This window comes from Aulonocara stuartgranti (assembly GCF_965226115.1).
Source record: "Aulonocara stuartgranti genome assembly, chromosome: 3".
NCBI classification, from domain to species: Eukaryota; Metazoa; Chordata; class Actinopteri; order Cichliformes; family Cichlidae; genus Aulonocara; species Aulonocara stuartgranti.
Window position 1 is genome coordinate 64,672,299 of NC_138941.1, and position 23,726 is coordinate 64,696,024.

Genomic DNA, 23,726 nt, shown 5'->3' on the forward strand with positions numbered 1-23,726 from the left:
GCCTGTTCTATCAACGCAACCTGTGCCAGAAGCACGACGCTGATGAGCCTCAACTGTCGCCCCAACTACAGCTACCGGATGCCACTACAAACAAAGACTCAATACCAGACAGGATGTGCACGAACAGCACCCAGCAGTAGAGGAACCAGAGTTTTGGCTGACTGGTACGTCCTATGTGGCAATAAGGCTTATCTGTCGCTCCCTGAGAGATGGGGGGGTTTGTGCGCCCTGGTGCAATTATCAGATCACATCTTCTTCATGCAAAGTGTTGAACATCACCCCAGCAGCAGACGGAGACGTGAGGTGGACATCGCCTCACCCAATTCTTTTGGAATCACAGTGGACACTGGAGTGCCGGGAGAGTTTCGCATCTGGGGAGGAGGAGTGAAATTCCTACAGAACTTGATCCCCGGCATTGGAGTTGCCGAGGTGCGGGATCATGTGGAGATCAACCGATATGCTCTGCTACGACACATCAACTTAACTAAGACCCTGGGAACGGCTTTAGCAGGAGAACAGCAGGCCATCAGAACGATGGTGCTGCAGAACAGACTGACACTAGACCTGCTAACAGCATCACAAGGAGGAGTTTGCAAGCTGATTGGGGAGACATGTTGTACTTTTATCCCTGATGGATACGAAGCTGGAGGAGACATTTATGAAGCTTTGCAGAATTTGACCGTTCTGCAGCAATATGTCACTGACCACACATCTGGAGCAGCTACACCACAAGGCTGGCTGGACTGGCTGTTTGGCGGCTCGTGGTTGGCTGCTGCAGCAAAGCCGTTTGTCTTTCTAGGTTTCATTATGGTGGCACTGCTCATATTGGTGTTGTGTGTGGTGCCATGTTTGAGAGTAATGATTTCAAAGATGATAACAACTACAATGACCGCTTATGTTGCCGTGCCTCAAGAAGAACAACATCCCGTTGCCATGCTGTTAGAGGAGAACTTGTAATAGCTGCTAATAAATGACGTGGTGATTAAAAATGACTTGTCAAGTGATCATGCACTGATTAACACATTAGTAGGTTATGCAGGTACAACATAAGGTTTATATTATTTTTCTTTTATTCTTTTATTTGTTGTAGTTTTAGCTTTATTATTTTCCCTTGCATATTATTTTCCCTTGAATATTACTTTTATCCTTTCTTTTATTGTATTTTACCACATGACTTACACTTCTACTATGCTGATATTTAAAGATTTAAAAATTGCTACAGATGCTTAATGTTGCAGACAATTGTTGTACACATTTAAAATAAGTTAAAACAGGAGGGAATATGATTCTATGTTTCTTTACCTTCTTTTAAATGTGCAAAGATACCCTTTGTCTGTGTTTAGATTAGTTTAGAAGTGTCTTTTGACTTTCTCAGCAAAGACATATTGTTTCTGGGACATACTGTTTTAGATTGTTTTATCTTCCCTAGCTCTCTGCTGACGAGACTAGCACCATATATGGAGTTGTTTTATTTTATCTGTTTATTATTTTCTTATCCTTTTCTCACTGTCTGTGCGCTCTGTGCCTATAAAAATTGCCAAGCCTCTGTTCATGGTGTGAGTTGTTCTTAACAGCTTACCCGTGCGCACGTTAAAGCATAAAAAGTAACCTTGTCTCATTGTGTCTTTATTTCTCCTGGGTCTTTTGCAGAGTTTTCCCCCAACAGCGCTTTTGGACCATGTTCAAATATGGCTTCCTTTTTGCATGATTGGCCTTTTATTGGCATCTGCAGATGGCACGGTGGATTGTGTAAACCGGGACTGTTTAGTAATGTCAGAGATACAATCATGCCGATGAGTTATGCTGTGTCATCTGAGGGTCCGAAGACCATGAGAATCTAATAAAGGTCTTTGGCCCTGTCCCTTACACACTGAGACATCTCCAGCTTCTCTGAATATTTTTATGCTGTCACGGTGGTGGACGGACTCAGGCACAGACTGAGGTAGCACGGTTCAACAATACTTTATTAATCACTCTGGTGCGCTATGTACACGTGAAGGGGGGGGGGAAACACCAGGGTCCCGGGGATCAATAGGCCGGGGAAACACACTTCTTCACACTTGCTCCGCTCCTTGTCCAAACACTCCTCACACGAGCAACTCACTCACACTCACGGGGTCCAGGAGTCAAAACGGGCGGGTCCAGATAAACCTATAAACATAGACGAGGGTAAGTCGGCGGCAAGCACGGGAACAACTGATTCACAATGAAGCCAGGCAATACTGACGAGGGTTACTCAATATTCCAGCGACGAATAGCTCAGAGCCCCATCCTTAAGAAGAGCCAGAGATCAACTGCAATTCACTCGAGTTTAGCTGCAGGTGCGTGGGCCAAGGGCGGGAGCCCAATCAGAGCGCCGCCCAGGCAGACAGGTAGGAGAGAGAGAGAGAGAGACAGAGAGAGAGACAGAGAGAGAGAGAGAAAGAAACAACAAACACTTGTGGCCACACTGGGCTGGCCGGGGAGGCACAGGGACCATGACAGATGCACTGTAGATGGTGACGTGCAAAGCTTTTGCAATTTGATGTTGCGGAACTTCTTTCTGAATTATTTCACAATCTTTTTATGCACTTTCACAGATTGGAGAGCCTCTTTACTTTTGAGAGTCTGCCTGTCTAGAATATTTTTGAGGCCTACACTTGATTGCCAATGAATTTATTCTGAATGGGTCATTTCATACATTTTAATCACAGAGACTTCATGTAAAATAGTCAAGACAAGAGATTAAATGTTCAAAAAACAAAATCTCCGGGGCACCACTGTGAAGCTGTGTATGGACCCTCTTGCCCAGCTACGCTTTTTCAAACCACGCACTGTACCATACGCCATGAAGGCCAAGGTGGAAGAAGAGTTGGAGAGACTACAACAGATAGGAGTCATTGAGCCAATAGAGTTCTCGGACTGGGCAGCCCCGATTGTACCAGTGTTGAAGGAGGACGGAGGGCTGCGTATATGCGGTGATTACAAACTGACAGTAAACCAAGCCTCTCAGCTCGACGCCTACCCTCTGCCTCGAGTGGATTACCTGTTTGCCACATTGGCGGGTGGTCGGACATTCACAAAGTTGGATATGAGTCATGCTTACCAGCAGTTGCTGCTTGATGAGGAATCAAAAAAATATGTGACAATAAACACACACAAGGGGCTGTTCAAGTACAACCGCCTGGTGTTTGGCGTTGCATCCAGTCCGGCTATCTTTCAGCGCACCATGGACAATCTTCTGCAAAACATTCCTGGTGTTGCTGTTTACTTGGATGACATTTTAGTTACAGGTAAAACAGAAGAGGAGCATCTGCATAACCTTGAGCAGGTGTTGAAGAAGCTCTCAGAAGCTGGGTTGCGTTTGAAGTGCAGTAAGTGTGTTTTCCAAGCCCCTAGCGTGACATACCTGGGTCATCGCATCTCTGCACAGGGCCTGTCCCCACTGGAAGAGAAAGTGAGTGCAGTAAAAGAAGCCCCGAGTCCAAAGAATGTAGCTGAACTAAGATCAGTCTTGGGCTTAGTGAACTATTATGGGAAGTTTTTGCCTGACCTCTCCAGCATGCTTGCTCCCCTGTATGGGCTACTGCACAAAGACAGGAGCTGTTCTTTCCCATCGCATGGAAGAGGGGTAAGAGAAACCGGTCGGATATGCGTCACGTACACTCACAGCAGCAGAAAAGGGCTATTCACAGCTTGAGAAGGAAGGCTTAGCAATAGTTTTTGCTGTGAAACGATTTCATCAGTACCTGTATGGCCGCCCATTTACTGTTGTTACAGACCATAAGCCCCTCCTGAGTCTCTTTAGTGAAACAAAAGGCATCCCACCCATGGGTTCAGCCCGGGTTCAGCGCTGGGCATTAACACTGTCGGCATACCAGTATCGCATTGTTTATAAGGCGGGACCTGAAAATGCGAATGCAGATGCTTTCAGCCGCCTCCCCCTCCCTTGAGGTCCCCGACCAGTCGAACTTGCCCCCAGAAACGGTGTTTTTGCTGGACAGGTTGGCGAACTCTCCGGTCTGTGCTAAAAACATCAAAGCATGGACTGAACGGGATCCAGAGTTATCTCAGGTTAAACAGTGGCTGTTGCAGGGCTGGCCAGCAACAGTGGAGCAGGATCAGCTCAAACCGTATGCCAAGCGTCACCAGGAGCTCAGTGTTCAAGATGGCTGCATCCTGTGGGGTTCCCGAGTCATTGTTCCGCCTCTAGGTCGGTCACAGATCATTGAAGTGTTGCATGAGGCTTATCCAGGGATTTCGCGAATGAAAAGTCTGGCAAGGTCATTCGTGTGGTGGCCGGGAATGGACAGTGCCTTGGAAGACAAGGTAAAAGCCTGTTCTCAATGTCAGTCAAACCAAAAAATGCCACCACCTGCCCCACTCCACCCATGGGAGTGGCCTGGCCGTCCATGGTCCAGGCTTCATCTAGATTTTGCCGGCCCCTTTTTGGGCCACATGTTCCTGGTGTTGGTGGATGCGCATTCAAAATGGCTGGATGTCCACATAATACCGACCATCACAGCCCCAGTCGTCACAGACACACTCCGGAGAATCTTTGCAACACATGGATTACCTGAGGCAGTGGTCACGGACAATGGGCCCACGTTCACAAGTGGGGTTTTCCAAGAATTTATGGAGAGAGAGAATGGGATCTGACATATCCGCACAGCACCCTACCACCCTGCCTCCAATGGCTTAGCAGAGCGTGCCGTGGAGACACTGAAAGACGGTCTAAAAAAAAATGCCAGGTCTTTCCATAGAAAAGAGGCTCTGCCGTTTCCTGTTTCAGTATCGCATCACGCCTCATACAACCACAGGCTTGTCCCCAGCAGAGTTGCTGATGGGGAGGAAGCCTAGATCTCATCTGGACCTTCTTCGCCACCCAGTCACAAGGTGGGCAGAAGGTGAGACATGATCTACATGCCAGAGGCTGTGTTTTCAAGCAGGGAGACTGTGTGTATATCAAAAACTTTACGGGTGGGCTCACGGTGGCTGCCTGGCGTCATTCACCACAGTTCAGGGCCAGTATCTTTTGTGGTGGAGTTGTTGGATGGCAGACAAGTTCGCAGGCACAAGGATCATGTGAGAGCCCGCATGGATGGAGCTGAGAACAGGGCTCAGAGTGGTTCGCACGCACATGGTGGAGACAGGGCTGTGGACATTGTGAGGCCTCACAGTGGTTCACCCGAAGGGGAAGTCGTGTCAGCAGCCCCTGAGATCAGGATTGGTTCTTCAGTATCATCAGAAAGGCTGGTGGAGCAATCTAAGTCACCTGAGCCGAACCCGGCCACAGGAGCTCAGCAGGCTCCTAGCCTGGAGAACCCAGCAGCAGGACTGAGAAGGTCAAAGAGGCAGCACAAGCCCCTTGATAGACTGAATTCTTAAAATAATGTGGTGTTGAATTCTCCCTCTCTTTTCGTACTTATGCATAATTGCTATGTTGTGGGGTTTTGCTTAAGGGGGGGAAGTGTTATAGACAGTGTTGTTGTTAATGTATGTTTGGGGGCGTTGCACCCTGGAACCTTCAGAGGTTTTTCAGGGTTCTCCCTGCTGGAATGTTATGTGTTGGGACAGTTTCCTGTATGTGTGCGACTAGCTGTGGTTGTTTCTAAAAGTGGTCAGTAAACGTCCTAAAACTGGCACTTGAGTTTCCGAGCATTTTTATCCTGAGGTTATAACACTAGTGAGGACTGTTTTTAATACATAAATGCCCGTAGAGCAAATAGCTGGTATCTCAATGAAGTCCAGCTTTCTTTGAGTGCCTGTCAGGCTGCAGACATGACGGCCAAAAAGACACTGAGATTAATGAATAAATTTAAGAAAATACTTGCTTTATGCTGACAGGCTGGAAACAGATATGCATTTGATAGTTTGAGCACTCAGTATGGGGAGCTATGAGGTGTCAGTGCAAGTAGGCTTTGTCTCTCTTTGTGGAAATCACTGAGTCTCCTTCATTTAATGGTTAATAAACTCAGACTTTTCACTACACCTGCTTTTTGGAACAGAGCCCCAATCATAAAAATCCAGTTTCGACTCATCCAGTCTGTAATGAGTCAGACTTGAGTCAGACACACAGTTAAACAAACAGTATGAACAGAACTCATAGGGAGGGATTTTTTCTTCACAGCTTCACTGTGAGTCATACTGAGGAATTAAAATTAAAAATAACAGAAACAGGCAGAGAGCAAAGTCCAGCTGAGCAATGAAAGCAGATGTTTCCTGCTTTTATTGCTGGTTTTCTCAGCAGAAAACCTTCACATCCATCCTCAAGACAATGGAAGTGCTATCACGGTTCTGGGTCTTTGTGGCCCAGCACTTTGAGTTCTGGTGTTTTGGTAGTGTTTTATATTATGGTTTTTGTTGTGATATTTTGATACCATGGTAGCATTTGCTGAGTATTGTTTTTGATGATATTATACAAAGGACCCTGTTTCTGCAATGCCCTTTGTTTGAACCTCATCTCCTTTTGCTGTGTCAACTGAAGATTTTATGGTGTGAAAGTAGATACTAAGGTTGGAGGGAAAACACCAACAAATCACTCTTTTACTTATCACTCCCTTGCAGAAGATGTTTATGTGAAGACCATCTGGGTTGTGTCAGAACTCACGGATGTAGGAGACCTCTGTATAAGATTTATAGGCCTTGTGAGTGCATTTTTATTGCCCTTGCTGAACAAAGGATTCCAACTGTCGAAGGACACCACCCCACCCAGTGGGCAGGGTCTGAACTGAAACTTGTTGTCTGCCTATAAAAACTGCTGCACAAAAGAATAAACTTTGAGTTAGTTTGGGATGACAATCTAGAACAGTCTCCGCGTCTTTTTGTTCTTCCAAACTGCTCCCGGTACTCCGGCCGTTGCCGTAATTAACCGTTGATCATACTTGAGAATATTTTAATTGTTATAGGTTAAAGGATGAACTCTGATGATGAAAGCCCACGCCTCAGAGAAACCCAGAATGGAGTTTCTTACAGTTTTTGTTCTGAGTCGTTCCTGTCGTGTGGTTCTGTGGGTTTTAGAAAAAGCGCTGATAGAAAATTTGTCTCTAACTGATTCACACCTCTACTCAGCAGATAACAACGAACAGACAAACAGCTTAACCTCGATCACAGACTAAAAACAGCACGAACATCATTCAGCGGCTAAAAAGAACAAAGTGTGTTTTTTTTTTTTTGGAAGAGTTTAATTCAAGGAAATCAAACCATAAGAATTTTCTCTCTGGTTAGCTTGGTGTTAGCATGCTCTTTTTGTAGATGTTTACACAGAGTTGATGTTACGATGGCGATTTGTTTTCTGTCCTTGATGCAGTTTACACTTTACCAACACACACTCAGCCTCTCAGTATTATATCCACTCATTCACTCATCAAAAGTTGTAGACCTCACCACCATTTTCCTTCTCCTTGCACACAAATTGACATCAGTTGATTGTAGCAGGAAAAAAAAAACACATCTGATATATATTTAATCCATCAATAGTGTAAATGCAAGCAGCAACAACATTTTTATATTATTACTGAATTCAGTACAGTAGTGTGTTGTATTACTACATTTTTTCTAATTTAAACACATCATTTTGGAAGGCATTACACATCAGTAAACCACTTACATCACTGGTCACAGTCAGTGCTGCAGTGGATTTTATTTGTTGTAACACCAACAGTGACCATTAGTACCTAAAATAACATAGACTGGTATCTGGTAACAGAAGTGACCTAAACACAGATGATAGTTTAGGTATTAACTTGAAATATTCATTATACATTTGGCACCACACAGTTTGTGTGTGTGTTTCTCTCTCTCTCTCTCTGTGTGTGTGTGTGTGTGTGTGTGTGTGTGTTTCTCTCTCTCTCTCTGTGTGTGTGTGTGTGTGTGTGTGTGTGTGTGTGTGTGTGCGCTTCAAGCTTGGTTTAACTGCCATCCCAAGATGAAACCAAGATGTTTTAATGATTCAGACAACATATGTCCTTCACTGTTCTTTTGCACCATCACTAATTCCAAGCAGTTTGCAATTTGCTATTTTGTTCTGTGCCTTTCTCTTATTTTTATGTATATTTTTGTATATATCCCTCCTGATTGAATAAATTTCTCCTGTTTGTCATTCATTCCTGCTGTCTAATATTTTATTTTATTCCACAGTTGTTGTGGAACACCTACTATTTTGTTGTAAATGTGCACTGACTATAAAAGTCTTCTATTGTTCTATTCAAGTCAGTTATTCAGTTAATAACACTGGGGAGCAGACCTGCCCGGTCTCTCTCATTTATCAGGTTGCAGTACTGTGCCAACCGCAGATGTTTTTTTTTTTTTTTCTTTTCAAGGGGGGCTCAAGAGTTGTCTCAAGAATTCGTCTTGTAATCCGAAGGTTGCCGGTTCGAGCCCCAGCTCGGACAGTCTCGGTCATTGTGTCCTTGAGCAAGACACTTCACCCGTTGGTGGTGGTCAGAGGGCCCAGTGGAGGAGCCTCACCTCTGTCAGTGCGCCCCAGGGCAGCTGTGGCTACAATGTAGCTTGCCATCACCAGTCTGTGAATGGGTGAATGACTGGATGTGTAAAGCACTTTGGGGTCCTTGGGGACTAGTAAAGCGCTATACAAATACAGGCCATTTACTATTTCTTCCAGCCGCTCTTCAATGTTTTCATTAAAAGACTTTGCTGATGGTTTTGATTTAGTTTAGCAACTTTGATGAACAACGTTTAACAAGGTTTTGTTTATGTGTCTTGTATAGTTCTGATCTCTCTGCTGAGCTACACAGGTGCTGAGGTAGATGCAACCCAGTACCAGCAAGGTGTTCCTAATACAGCAGCCACTTGGTGTTTGTATAGTGTATAAAGGCATCAGTCACAGAAAGATAAGAGCCAGTAGGTGGCAGCAGAGGAGCTTCAGTTTGCCCAACACTTGATGGTTTTCATCTGACCTTTGACCTTCACAGCATCTCCTCTCAGGGTTGCCTACTTCCTGCTTGATACGCCTGCTGCTTGTGTCTTCTTTCCTCACTGACTTTTATGTTGTTTACATATATTCCATCTACAGTGCTGGGGCCAGTATAGAAAGTATACAGCTCTTTCATTTCACACAGTTTCACTCAAAAGACACACAACAGTTTTGCCACTCCAAATTATGTTAAATGAAATTAAATCTTGTATATTAAATGAACATATAAGGTAACCTAAGATTAGCATATTGAGAACGAGATGAAATATATTGAGTTAATTGTATTAACCTCTTAACACTTGTTCAAACTCTTAACTGAAAATCCTTTCATTCAGGTGTATAGCTCATGACTAAATGAACACAACGTGAGTCATTAAAGCTGAAATTATTAGTGGCAGCGTGCATGTATGCTACTCTGTTTATGTCTTTTATGAAACACAGAGTGAGCTGATACATACGTCTCCTGACACTCTGCAGGTATTTTACTGGGCTGCTGGTCAGACGAGGAGGTCTTCGTCCACCTTTGGTGTTTCAGCTGCATTGATAGCAAGGCTCTTTGTCCAGCTCAGGTGTTTCAGCGTGCAGCTCTCTGAGCTTCAGCAGCAGAACTGAATCCACAGACTTTAGCAGCAGCACGAGAAGTGACACCCAACTGCTCACATGCTTTTTAAATGTTCATTTATTATTGTTTTGGTTACATTCATTCATAACCAAATTTGACTTCATCAATATTTATGACCTACCGCTCAACCTGCTGTACTCAGCTTTGAGCAGCTGACATGACTTGACAGGAGTCGATGCAAGGTGATGCCACTGTTTTCACATCAGCCTTTCAGTGTGAAAAACGATCAGCGTGCATGTTTTTAATACTGAATTCATTCTATTTTGTCAGTTTAACACGTCCTCTGTCAAAGTGACAAACATCGGGGGAGGTAAAGCTGAACTTTAAAATACAAACATCCTCCATTTTGTTCTGTGCTTAAACTCAAAGGCTCGTAATGAACTTTGCAGGTTTCAGTTTAATTTCGGTGTCTTGTAGCAAACTTGTGCTCTTCAGGCAGAACTGGGATCTGATGCATGTTTACATGTTCTCCCTGTACCTGTGTGGATTATCTCTGGACACTCCAGCTTCCTCCCACAGTCCAAAGACATGCAGTTAGTGGGGTAGGATAAGTCGTCATTCTAAATTGCTCATAGGTGTGAATGTGAGTGTGAATGGTTGTCTCTCACCTGAAACAGGCAGAAATATGAAATATGTGGGCCCCAATCTTGTGAAGAGCAACAAGATGGACGCTGGTTGACCTCTGCTGACCTCTAGAAATTTTTGTTAATATCTTTAAAATAATAGCGGCACAAACAAAAATTTCTGCAGCACAAACGTAGCACAAACGTTTAACATCAATTTTGTTTGATTTGGGTAATGTGGGGGGGCTGGTTGACATTTTGACCTTTACCTTTTCATTAATATCTTTAAAACAGAGGCAGCACAAATGAAAATTTTAGCAGCACAAACCAGCACAAACGTAGCACAACTGATTGACACCAATTTTGTTTGATTCCATTAATGTGGGGGGGCTGGTTGACCTTTGATGACCTATAGAAATTTCTATTAATATCTTTAAAACAGAGGCAGCACAAATGAAAATTTTTGCGGCACAAACCAGCACAAACGTAGCACAAACGTTTGATACCAATGGCTAACACTGAGCAGTGCTGATTTTCTAACACTGGAACATTTCTAACATTTTGAGTTATTTTCCAGTGTTAGAAAATCAGCACTGCTCAGTGTTAGCCATTGTTAATCTTCAAAACTGACTAGGTTACTTTTAAACATATAACACTGTCAAAAGTGTTAATTTAACACTCAACAGTGTTGTATTTAACACTCAGAGGTGTGGACCCATATAGACACTCTCTAGTGTTAATTTAACACTGGAGATTTTGCTGTGTGGAAGAGTGACATAAAAACTTTAGTGACACCTTTACACAGTGTTCAGGACACCAGGGTGCTGCAGGCATTACTGTGTGTAATATGCAGTATGATGTAGTGGAGTTGGAACTCTTTTCTAAAGCTTTGCTAATCTCAGCTACAATCACAGGTTTGCATAAGTACACAGTTATGACTGAGGCCTAATCAAATTTCCAAATAAACTGATCATAAAGTCTTCTGTCTCTGCTTCATCTCAGTAAGTGATGATGAGGGTCTAACATGAAGTCACAGCAGTGTTATCTGGACAAGATGTAGCTCATTTTTTACACATTTGTACAGTTTTAGGGACGACAGGGTGCTGCACTCATTCTTCTTCAAGTGCGTGTGAGAAATAAATTCACCATAAACTGTTGAACTGCATGCCAGTGAAACAAAGACATTTTTACTGTGTGTGTGTCAGAGAAGAAGAATGTTTCTGTGCTTCTCTTTACATTTCCCGTAAATACTTTGACATCGCTGTGCGTGTGCATGCGTGCCTGCCTGTGTGTGTGTGTGTGAGACACTGACTCAGCTGTCAGCCACTTTTCTCCTGTACAGCTAGTGCACATCTACACTCAACAAAAATATAAACGCAACACCTTTGTTACTGCTCCCATTCCCCATGGGATGGACGTAGAGACCTAAAATTCATTCCAGATACACAATATAACCATCCCTCCCAAACAGTGGTCACAAATCAGTCCAAATGTGTGGTAGTGGGCACATCTGCTATATTGAGATAATCCATCCCACCTCACAGGTGTGCCACATCAGGATGCTGATCTGACATCATGAGTAGTGCACAGGTGTACCTCAGACTGCCCACAACAAAAGCCCCCCCCCCTGGGGGGATGAACCGTATTACAGTTTGCCTGAGGAAACTCAATCGTGCTCTCACACAGTTTATTGCAACAATCAATTTCCTCTTAACAGCTAGTATCAGTTTAACACCCAAACAACCGGCCCAGTCAGCTAGGCACTGCTACAGTTGTCACTGTGAGGTTTCCACACCCAGACAATTTGTTGACACGGTGAGGTTCCTGCTGTTCCTTTCGCTGAGACACTGTTAATAACAATTTAAATCCTGACACAACATCATATTCCAGGCTTCACTTTATATAAGACATGATCTCCCACACACACACACATGTTAGAAATTGCATGGGCCGTCACCCATGATCTCTACATTAAAATATTTACAGACTCTAATTTCACCAATGATACTTGCAAAAGTCATCACTTACCTGTTTCCACTCACAATATAATAAACCTAGTTAAAATTTGAGACCTTAGAACTGAAGAAGCTTCTCGGATGAGAGGTGAAATGTCTTCAAGCAACTTAAAGAAGTCCAGACGCTTTTCTTTGCAAGCTCCTTTGACTATGATGACCTGGATGACTGAGAACCTTCACAGACACTTAAATTTGAGACGTCTCATGGGTGTTAAGGATTCTTGCTCTGCTGGAAATCCTGGCCTGGTCAGAATTATCCTCTGTGGATCATGTCACGGTCACCAATTTGTTTGTCTTTGTTTATCCACCTTGAGGAATCACCAACCAAAACACTTTATTTAGAGCATTAGACCTCCCCCCCCCCAAATGAAAAAAAAAAAAAAAAAAAAAAAATTGAACACATGGACCGTCCTTGATCAGGAAGCCACAGTCTGGAAGGAATCAGCTGCAGCCAACTTTCTTAGCAGTTCAGAGAGTTTTATATGAGAATGTGCAGTTATCTAACCAATTAAAACTGGTGAGGAACTGACCTAAGAGGACCAATATCAGGCACATTTTCATGTCACATTCTTTTATACTGATATGTTTGCAGGTTTCTAATTATTCAATCGGTTAAAAACTAGATTCTACCCTCCCCAAACCCAACACCATACCTTATAAGGAGTTGGTGGTTATAATGAGTATTAGTTCTAGTTTATTAATAGTTTGTATTTCATTGTTAAGGAAGCAGAATAAATCCTGAAGTCAATGTACACAAGCTCTTAATCTCTTTGTTTTAATAATCTGGGGCAGAATTTATGTGTAATGAAATACACATATTCAGCTCATTCAATAAACATCAAGTAGTATCATGCAATATAGTAACACATTTTCATATTATAATTGTATATTATTTATACAACTTGATAGTGTTTTGCAGAAGACTTCTTCCATTTAAAACAGTCAATGACATTTTTACATGATTCTCCAATTTTAAAATTGTGAATATTCTTATAAAAAATAAACACCACAACAGCACACCAAATTATGATGAGACAAAATGATATTTGTTGATGTCTTTGAACAACTCCATCCTCCGTGTCTCCTCCTGGCTGACCTGCAGGTGAGAAACAGGTGTGAGGTGTCAGCTGTCAGGTAGGTGATGAGTGAAGAACAGAACAGAATCCATTTCCTCTTCAAACTGCTGTCAGACATTATCTACTGCACTCTGATCACATCACTCGGACCAGCTGCTTTCTACAAAGTCTCATCAACAACATCTTTAGAAACAAACATCAACAACCAGGAAGCAGCTTCACCTCTGATCACACACACACACACACTCAACTCTACTCACTCACCTGGAGGGTCAACAACACTCAGGGTGATGTTGCTGATGGACTTCCATGAGCGTGTTTCTTTCATGAAGACACGACACTCGTATGTTCCAGTGTCATCAGTCGTCACGTCCTTCAGAATCAAAGACACGTCTCCATCCTTCATTTTTCTCTCCTGCAGGTCAACTCGATTCATAAAAGATAAATGCTGGCTGTGTGGGTCAAAGTGCCCGTCGCGGTTTAAAAGTACATATTCTGGCTTTAAGTCAAATCTGCTCCACTCTATAGCTATGAAGGACGTGTTTGAAGCTCGACATGGCAGAGTGATGTTCTGTCCAGATTTAATTGTGATGTTTTTGTGGTCTGAAAGAATGAAAATACAAAGCAGAGGTTAGAAAGGTTTTAGCATAGAAAGGCTTCCTAGCTCCGCCGAACCACAGGAGGCAGAGTTGACACCGACAGTGACGTTTGGCACACAATTTGTTATCAGAGAGAGACGTGACTCTCAAAGAGGTATCAGCTGAAAACATTGCGAGAATTCAGTAAGAGTAAAAATGGCAATATGGTCAAAGGCAATATGCCCATCACGCTCTAAAAAGATATATTCATCGTCCTGGTCAGGTCTTTTCCACTTTACACCTGTAAAGTCGTTACCTGGATCTTGACATGGCAGAATGGCATTATCTCCAGACTTAGCAGTGATGTTTATCTGGGCTGAAAAAGGAAACAGCAGAGAGGTTAAAGAGATCACTGTTCACTTCTATAGCAGAGATGATCTTGAGCCATAAATGAATCAAGTAGGGGAGGTTTACTCTTGATGTGACCACTTTTAAGCAGTTCTTAAATCACATTCCATTAGCTGTATGTAATTTTCCTCTCCCTGCAGCCTTTGACACTATAGTTAGTCTCTAGTTAATATTTGGACCAAGATGCCACTTTGAGGCTAAACGAATTAGCTGCTATCGGAGTTGTTGCTTCAGCACTTTTACTGTAAGGTCACAGCAAAGAAACCAGAACACACACACACACACACTACTGTGTGTCTGAGATACAGTCTCTGACTTCAGAAACATTTTCTTTCTGTTGAGACTCCCAAGTCACAACCTCACAAGCTAAGTGATGGAACTAGACCACAAATTAAAAAAAAAAAAAATGTCCATCTGTGCTAGACTGTCTGCTAAAAGCAAAGGGCCATACAAGTTATAGAACCAGAATCATCTTTACTAGGCCAAGTTTTGACCACAAACTCTAGTTCACTTTTCTTTCTCCATGCAAAAATAAACAATTTTAAATAGGCAATATATAAGTAGTCACACAAGGAGGACATAAATAAAAGAAGTGAGACAAATACAAGTTAAAGTCTTGAAAACTATGCGAACTATAATAACATACAACTGGGCATGAGTGATAAACAGTTTGAACACAGCAGTTGAACAGCAGTTGAACACAGCAGTTTATCAGGTTTGCACTAAAAGTCAGCTGATGATTTTTTTGGTTTGTTTTTTTCAAAAGGTTCAGTCAAAGCAAAGAAGCTGACAAAATGTAGTTTCAACTTACCTTCGGAAGCCGCGCTATAGACGAACCGTTCGGCATTTATATAAAGTAACATCATGACCCAAATAGTCGTGATCATATCTAATGAGAAGTACGAGCGACTGCGTAGGCTATTTATGCTCGACTGCGGATTGATACGAAAACATCCGATAGACGTGTTTGACTTTATTGATAAGCATATTAGAATATCGGTGTGTAACCTCACGTATTAGAAGTAAATCTTCATTTACAAGAAAAAAAGAAGAACGAAGTAAAACAGACAAAAGGATATATTCGAAGCAATATTTGATATGGGAACTATTTGTTCCTCCGCTGAGGTGCGTGTCCTCAATCCACACAGCCTAGCTTTCGTTGGAAATATTAAAAAGTGATCTTTTTTTTAAATAAAGAAAGAAAACACACAATACTTATTTACGATAATATCTATAATATGTAGATAAAAAAAATAAAATAATAAAATGTCAAAATTACTGGCTTGTATTGACTTCGGGACCCAAATCATGTGATGAAATACATGTTTACTTTTATTATAGTCTCATTTTATACTTTCTTCTTTGCATTTCTTTAGAAATCTATAAGGTTTCTGTAGCCGTCGCATTGAAATGTAATTATTATGTGATTGTAATGCTCAAAAGTGTTTAATCTGGATTCATGTTGTGTTGTCGCCACCTACTGGTGGACCTGAGTGTGGCGCTTTGTGGTGCGCATGCTTTGGGGTGATGCTCAATTAAGCGCACATGTCACCAGAGACTGAGGGCTCAAGCCAGAAAGAGAAGGCTGGCCTGTGTAAAGGGTGGAAATATGGACGATATGGACTACAATTGCTCGTGAATGTTCAGTAGAAAGGCTGAACATTCAAAATTCAAATTCAAATAAAACAAATAAAACATACACACAAACGTACACACACACACACACACAAAAACGTATACACAAAGTAAATGCACAAACCTACGTTGCACTGTAATGCAAAAACACAGTCATTCATAAGTCAAATATATTTCTTTATAACAATTACTGTTGTTTTAATATTTTCTAAAACATTTTACCATTAAATTTTGTTTCACCAGAAAGACATATCAAATAAAAGCCTTTTTTTCAGTCTGTGTTCATGTGTCAGGGTTGACGAATGTTTCCACATTCAGAGGTTTCTTCCTGTCAATCACTTCTGGTTTGCTGAAGACAATTAATCCAATCCAATTTTATTTATAAAGCACTTTAAAATACCCAGCACAGGAACAAAGTGCTGTACAGAAAATAAGCTAAAACAATAGAATAACAGAAAACAGCAAAATAAATAAATAAAACACATAAAATATAAAATTAAAACAGCCCTATGTTAAAACAAAAACAAGATAAAACAGCATCGAATCACCTAAAAACAACAGAAATAAAAATAAAATCAAAGGCCAGGGTAAAGAGGTGGGTTTTCAAGAGTGACTTAAAAACAGATAAAGAACTGGCCTGTCTAATCTCTAAAGGAAGCTCGTTCCAAAGTTTGGGAGCTGCTACAGCAAAAGCACGAACTCCTCTAAGTTTACGCCCAGTCCTTGGTATGTGAGAGACCACAATACAAAGTAAAGAGGTTAAAAGGGTCAAAGGGCAAAGTGCAACTTCTTAGCTGCATAAAAAGACCTCTTAGCTCTGCTATACAAGAGGTAGAGTAGACACTGACAGTGAAATCTGGCACATGATGATTTTATTCGAGAGATCAGGCTCTCAGAATGATATTTTTAAAACAGTTAAAAAAAAATCAGTAACTCAGTCCAGTAAAACTCTGTAAACATGGAGACAACTGCTCTTTTCTTTTCTTGGCTTGAACCTCCGTCACAGTAAAAAAATAAAAAAAACTTCAGTAAAATTGGAAAGATCTTTCATGTGGAAGAAAAACCTCAAGACAAGTTGGAAACATTTTCCCCTCAATCACTTTAAACAAATTCCAACAAAATTACCATCAAACTGAGCTGCATACAGTTTCAACTCATGTTAATCCAAATATCACTACAGCCTGGCAAATGTACAGCCCGGGGTAGGTATGTGGAGCAAATCATTGGACTGACACACCACTTGGAGGCAGAATGAATTAGCTGTTATCTGAGCTGCTTCAGCTCTTACTTACAAAACGAGCTGTCCTCTGAGATAGACCCTCTGTTCAAAGCAAAGGACCATATAGCAAAAATAGAATCAGAATTATCTTAGCAGGCCAAGTTTGTAGACACAAACAAGGAACCTGTCCTCTAGTCAATTTTGTCCTCTGCATATTAAAAGTAAATGTAAATTTTACAGAAAATACTCAAGTGTACATCTTTTTTTTTTACACAAGAAGAACATAAAAAGCAAGCTGAATACAAGTTACAGAAGTCTTAAACTATGCAAAGTTGAATAAACTATAATTGGTAAAATAAAAACAAAGCCTGAACATAGTGGAACCTGAATGATTTTTAATAGCGGTAAACAGTCTGGTCATGAGCCGAAGAAGAGATAGCAAACCACATAGTGTCACAAAAAAGTCTCCGGTTCTTTCTTTAGTTGTTAACAACGGTGTTTAGTTTTTCAATGTGTGTTTTTGTTGTTGTTGCTGTTGTTTTTTGTAACAACTGTTTTCAGTTTACCTTTAGAAGGTAAAATAAAGGGGCCCCATCATAACGAGAGCCCCGATAACAATATGTCTAAAAAAGTTAGTCACAATCATGATTTGACAGCTGGGTACGAGCATGGTGAAACATATCGATCGGATGTTTCTGTATCAATACACCTTAGAGCCTAGAACCTGTCATGTTTCAGTGAAATCCCGATTTATTTATTAATTTTCTCGTCCTTTACCTTCTTTGTAAATCTTCCTCTGATTGACTTTATAGAGAAATACCAACAGTCACTTTGGTCCTGTGATACTTCATTAACTATAAGTTGAAATTCTTGAAGACACGACATTCATATGTTCTAGTGTGATTAATCATCACATTCTTCAGAATCAAAGACACGTCTCCATCCTTCATCTGTCTTTTTTTTGTTTTAGATCGGTTCGGTTCTTAAAACATGGATGCTGCTCTTGTCGCTGAGGTTACTCTCTGCAGTTCAAATAGGCATATTCTATGTATCCTGCTTTTTACACTATCACAGCTGAGATATGCTGATAGGTTGTGTTGGCTGATGAAATCCAAATCACGTGACGTCACCTTCAGGTGCTTCTGAGAAACAAGCTTACTAATAAGCTGTTGAACTGCCGGTCAAACAGATATTTCTACTGTGTCAGAGATGATGAATGTTTCCGTGTTCCTCTTTATATTTTCCATCAGTACACACACGTCATGACATTGCTCAGTCAATCAGCTGCACAATATACACAATATATTGTGTATATTAAAATATAAAAATGTAAATTAAAAATATAAAAATGTAAAAAGCATTGGTCAACAGAAAGCTTGTTTGAACAGTAAAGTTTTTAACTGCTTTTTAAAAGATTCCACAGAGTCAACCAAACGTAGTTGTAGAGGTAAATGGCCTGCATTTGTATAGCGCTTTACTCAGTCCCTAAGAACCCCAAAGCGCTTTACACTACATTCAGTCATTCACACACACATTCACACACTGGTGACGGCAAGCTACATTGTAGCCACAGACAGAGGCGAGGCTGCCGGACACTGGCGCCACCGGGCCCTCTGACCACCACCAGTAGGCAAACACGGGGTTAGTATCTTGCCCAAGGATATTTGGCATGTAGCCAGGAGTCAGCCTGGGATCGAACCACTGAACTTCTGGTTAGTGGCTGACCTGCTCTGCCACCTGAGCTACAGCCACCCCAGGTAGACGTTTCCACAGCATTGGTGCCACAGACCCCTTTCGTCTTCAGACGTGTTCTGGGAGAAACAAACAAACTCTTAGTCTGTGAGCGGAGACGGCGAGCAGTAGTGTATTTTGTGAGAAGCTTGGATAAATAATCTGGGGCTTGGCCATTTAGTGCGCTGTACGTTAAAACAATAATTTTAAAACGAATTCTAAAATCTATTGGGAGCCAATGTAAAGAACATAAAATAGGAGTGATGTGAGCTCGCTTGCTAGAGCAAGTTAGTAGTCTGGCTGCTGCGTTTTGTATAGCTTGGAGGCGAGAAAGTGATGATTTATCCAAGCTGGTAAACAGGGAATTATAATAATCTAAACACGATGACACAAATGCATGGACAATTTTTTCCAGTTCAGCTAAGGAGACCATATGTTGCAGTTTAGAAATATTCCTTAAATGAAAGAAACAGGAACAAGACAGAGATTTTACGTGTATATGACTAGTTAGGAGTGAGAACGTGTTGATGTAGCATGTAGTGGAGGTGGAACTCCTTTCTAAAGCTTTTCTAACATCAGCTACAATCAACAAACAACAACAAAACAAACTGGATGATCAGGATTCTTACTGTGATAACTTACTGTGATCATGGGTAATGCTGCAAACCTTTATCACATTTTCACAGAAAAGAAACTAAATATATATCCTCCTTTAAAAAAAACACACAAAGAAACACAGACATACTTATTTATGATAAGATCCACAGAGAGAGAGCCAAGCACGTACACAACATAGCATTGATGAGAAAAGAGTAAGAATATACAATCACAGGTTTACATAAGTACACAGTTGCGACTGAGGCCCTGATCAAATGTTCAAATAAACTGATCATAAAGTCTGTGTCTCTGTTTTATTTCAGGGAGTGCTGAGGAGGGTCTAACATGAAGTCACAGCCGTGCTCTCTGGACAAGATGTGGCTCATTTTCTCACATTTGTACAGCTTTTGGGATGTCAGGGTGCTGCACTCATCAATGCATTTGACTTCATCAACTTCAACTTCATCTTCAGGTGTGTGTGAGAAACCAACTCACCATAAACTGTTGAACTGCATGCCAGTGAAACAGAGACATTTTTGTTATTTGTGTGTGTCAGAGAAGATGAATGTTTCAGCGCTTCTCTTTACATTTCCCTTAAATACACAACTTTGTGTGTGTTTGTGACACTGACTCAACTGTCATCCCCTTTTCTCCTGTACAGCTAGTGCACATCTATAAAGGAGAATCAGAAAAATAAAACTTTTTTTTCTTAATGTGTCACTTACTCTCTATGGTACAGATCTGGGTCCACTCTGCAGTCATTCGACCCTCCAATAATAACTACAGATGGCACGATACCACTTTTTTATGTCCGAGACAATACTGATATCATAAATTTGGATATCTGCCGATACCGATATGAATCCGATATAGTGTTTTTTCAATCAATAAAACAGTTTATTTAAAATCTTGCTGCTTTTTGTATAAAAAAATGGTAAATGGCCTGTATTTGTATAGCGCTTTACTATGGACCACAAAGCGTTTTACACTACATTTTGTCATTCACCCATTCACACACACATTCACACACTGGTGATGGCAGCTACATTGTAGCCACAGCCACCCTGGTGCGCACTGACAGAGGCGAGGCTGCCGGACACTGGCGCCACCGGGCCCTCTGACCACCACCAGTAGGCAACGGGTGAAGTGTCTTGCCCAAGGACACAACGACCGAGACTGTTGGAGCCGGGACTCGAACCAGCAACCTGGTCAATCAACGTGATCAACTTTAATTTAATGCACATGTAAAAAATTGAACCGAAATCGATTATATTCCTACAATAATTAAATAGATTCAAAATCTTTCTACAACAGAACTGCAGACTGCACAGATGGCACCTTCCCAAAGGAAAAAGTACTACAGCTTACTAGGGTATATTAAACTTAATAGTTACTATATACAGTAATGGATTTCTATACATTTTACATCAGATTAAAACTTTGGTTGTAAGATTCAGATAACTATTTATTAAAAGCTAGACATTTTAAATGAAAATAAGAAAGAAAGATATTTCTTTGTGCCCCCCTTTCCCTGTTGATGCCCCACCTGCCCCCCTGGCAAAACTTTGCTAGACAAACTTGCTTTAGTTCTTGGGATAACTTTCTGGGAGATGAAATATTGGTTTGGTAGCGAGGCTCCAAATGTTCAACCCGACCGCCGACAGGTCTCGCACGCCACAGCTGCTCTATCACGTGAGGCATACTGCTAAGGTTATGAGCTGAGTTACGCTATGGGATATTTAATGGATCGGATTACATTTTTTATTTCTCTCCGATATCCGATCCAGTAATTTAGGTCAGTATCGAACCGATACTGATACGTAATATCGGATCGGTCCATACCTAGTACTACCACGGGAGATTCAACCTGTTCGGACTCTCTCATTGGTAAGTGTGCAGGACTGTACCAGCTGTAGTTGATGGTTTTCCTTCGAGCAATTCTTTAATGTTTCCTTTTCATCAGCAATGAAGTTTTGTTGATGGTTTTCATTTGCTTTAGCAGCTTTGCCAGAAGTTAAATCTTTATTGAAATCCAGTTTTAGGTTTTTATCTGCATTGACTTTTCTCCCCTGAAGGTTCAGTTACTTTGATGGAGTCCATAAAAGGTTTAAAGGCACTTACTGGGATTTCTAAAATATCCAGATTTTACGAATTATAGACAAAATTTATATACAGTATAATTATGCTCATTTACAGTATAATTGATTGCTTTATTTATTTATTTATTATTTATTCATGTATTGAAATATAAGAAGCAGAACAGTGGAGGCAATCAAAACACTCGCTCACAGAGAAAGAAGGATGAGGGCTTTTACTGGATGTGACTGAACTGTTCAAAAAAAGAAATAGATCAAGAACACAAGAAGCATGATGGAGAAATTATGTCTGCTGTGGCTGCTCATAGGAACTCTGTAATGGTCCTCTCTCTCTTGTTTCTCTATATCAAACATCCAGTTTGCGTAGGAGGTAAACGAGACAGCTGTTTCCTCCTTTCTCTGCTTGAACCCCATCAGTCTGTGTCCTGGAAGTTACTGCTTTTCTCTATTGTTTTGTTAAATGTCAAACTTTGAGGTAATCTGGATGTCGTTTCTCTTTAGCTCTGACCTATCCTCTGTACTGGGTACAAGCCAGCACCAGCAAGGTGTTCCTAAGTAGGGCTGGGTTTCGTCACTGATTTCTAGAATCGATTCAATCTAGGATTCAATTCAATTCGATTTGATTTGAATCAGGAAAATTTTGCCTCAGACAGTCAGAAATATTATAATTCAGACACATTCAGTACATTTCTATATTTTTATATCTATAAATAGAAATCTGACACTTGCAAGACTTCAGCAAAGGTGTATAAGCATCACAGCAGATGCCTTTGTGTCAAAGAGGATAAAACAGAGAAAAACATGAAGGTGATTTTCCTGGCCTGGGATTTTGTAAAAATATTCTGCAGTAGATCAAAAACGAAAGAAAACCATTAATCAACATATGAACATTACCTGATGCTGCTGAAGTGAAGCAGAGCAAAGTTACAAAGGTTTTATTAGAGACACAGCTGAGCGTTTGCAATTTTGCATAATTTTAAAAAGTTTAAATTTGTTGAGAAGCCCATTGAACAGCAGAAATGGGGCTTTTTTTGGAAGTAAGTAAAAGGAAAAAAACAGCGTCCGACAGCGCTGTAAACAACTTGTGCGTAACAAGCAAGTGAATAATGCAGAAAACAGATTTTTAGACGGGAAACTGTTCTTGGAGTATACACAGAGAGAGAGAGAGAAAGCTGTGCATGAAGTGATTTTTACCGTGGTGGAAGCAAAACAGCGAAACTAAGAGGGAATTCATGACGATGTTTATGTGAAGTGTAGTTTGGATCTTCTTTTGTTGTTGGTTCAGTCAATATTGTTTGGAGAGAGATCAAACCTGCAGCTTCATAATCACAAGAAGAGCGTAAACACAAAGCGCGGACCCGCCGACGGATCAGAATCAGTGAGCTGTCGGCTTTCAGCCATGACCGTGTCATCGGGTGAGAAAGACGACATCTCACTGATTCTGACCCATCGGCAAACATGCAAACTCCACACAGAAAGTCCTGATGTTGGAATTGAACTCAGGACCTTCTTGCTGTGCGGCAACAGTGCTAACCACCGTGCTGCCTTGGTTACAAAACATGCTCACTAAAATTAAAAAGCAATTGTTGAAGAGATAAAATGGTCCTTTCTCGTTTTTATAAATCTCTGTGTTTTTTGATTCTAGAAACATTTAAATATGATTTTTAACTTACAGTTATTATGCATTTCTTGTATAAAATAAAAAAGATAAAATGTGAGTTACTGCTAATTGTTGTATGTTTATGTAATAACAAATCCCATTCACATTTAAACACCGAATTTAGGCTTGGACATTATATTTAACACTTAGTGTGGAGTTGTCATGTTTTCCCTGACAATTCTCTCTGGACACTCCAGCTTCCTCCTACAGTCCAAAGACACACATGTTACTCCTAAAGTGGTTGCATATCTGTGTACGTGTGCTGACCCTGTAACAGACCTGTGACCTATCCAGGATGTATCCTGCTTTTCACACATCAAAGTTGGGATAGGTTGATAGGTAGCGTTGGCTGAGGAAATCCAAATCATGTGACGTCACCCTGAGATGCTTCTGAGAAACAAACTCACTAATAAGCTGTTGAACTGCATGCCAGTCAAACAGATAGGTTTACTGTGTTTGTGTTTCAGAGATGATGAAAGTTTCCGCGTTCCTCTTTACATTTTCCATTAGTACACACCCATCCTGACATTCCTCCTGTCAGTCAGCTCTCTGGGTGGAAGAGAACAAAACACATAAATAAATGTTTAAGACAGGAGCTACTTAAACTGTTAA

The 23,726-nt window shown here is 41.1% G+C and overlaps 1 protein-coding gene and 1 long non-coding RNA gene across 2 annotated transcripts in view; one reads left to right on the top strand and one right to left on the bottom strand.

Moving 5' to 3' along the window:
• LOC309695753 (uncharacterized protein) overlaps positions 1-13,986 on the bottom strand; it is a 199,567-nt gene extending 185,581 nt beyond the window's left edge. The window contains exon 1 of the transcript XR_014273218.1: positions 13,455-13,986. The gene's annotated coding sequence lies outside the window, so the exon portion shown is untranslated. The remainder of the gene's footprint in view (positions 1-13,454) is intronic.
• LOC309696726 overlaps positions 1-23,726 on the top strand; it is a 167,994-nt gene that overhangs the window by 83,248 nt on the left and 61,020 nt on the right. The gene's annotated exons all lie outside the window — the stretch shown is intronic.